The following is a 1,090-nucleotide window of genomic DNA, read 5'->3' on the forward strand; positions in this document are numbered from 1 at the left end:
GAAATAAGTATTTATTTAATTTTGAAGTTACGTATTTTATAAGTTGAGTTGATAGCATGATTTTTCAAAATAAAACGAATTTTATTATCAAATGTTTTTAAAAGTTAAATTCAGTTCAGTTAAATCATTTCATTGACATATTATTTCAGTATTAAATATTTCAGTATGTTCAAAGTTATTTTAAAACCACTAGAAAATACCCAAGTGATTTTACCCTCGTCTGCACTGGTGTGAATGTGTTTTCACAGTGTATGACTTCATATGGTTATTTTACCCACTCTGCGCTAGTGTGAATGTGTTTCCACAGCGTATGATCAGTATAGTGATTTTACCCGCTCTGCACTATTGTGAATGTGTTTCCATAGTGTATGACCATTTTATAGCTCTGCGCGCGTATGACCAGAATTTCAGAATTACAGAATTTCAGAATTTAATGACCTTGCTATGTATATCGAGATTAATCGATACACGAGTATGGTTATTCAGGGTACATTTTTGGTGTGATGTTTCAGTATTACATAGTTTATCAGATTTTAGAAATAGATTTTACAGTATTTAGTTGATTCAGTTGAAAGAATGAAGATTTTAATTTAACGTATTGTGAAAGGAAATTTTTACTATATACTTGTATTTAGAAAGGTGTTATAAATGTTAAAGTATGACTTTTACAAATATCCACTCACTGAGTCGCTAGCTCATATTTTTGTCACCTCATTTCTTATCAGATAAAAGCTGCGTTGAGACATATCAGAGCCTGTCGTTCGATGAGTTGAGCTTCATCGTGTCATTGTTTGTATGTCTCATTTTGTTAATTCATACAACATATATTTTGGGGGTTAATGTATTTTGTATCAAAAATGTATTAAGTCTCATACCCATTGCATATTTTGTGTATGTCTTGAAATGGTAAATTTCTTTTTCAGTACAATTCCTTGATGAATTAGTATTTTGATGGGCTAGTGTACCCTATTATAAAGTATGTGTATATGTTTGGGATTTTTGGTTTTATTCTCAGGTGGTTTAGTCCATTTTTCAGAGGAAACTCTGCCGAAATTTTTATAAAATTATAACAGTCAAAGCATGTCAAGTT

Source organism: Olea europaea, chromosome 3 (genome assembly GCF_002742605.1).
Source record: "Olea europaea var. sylvestris chromosome 3, O_europaea_v1, whole genome shotgun sequence".
In the NCBI taxonomy this organism is placed as follows: domain Eukaryota; kingdom Viridiplantae; phylum Streptophyta; class Magnoliopsida; order Lamiales; family Oleaceae; genus Olea; species Olea europaea.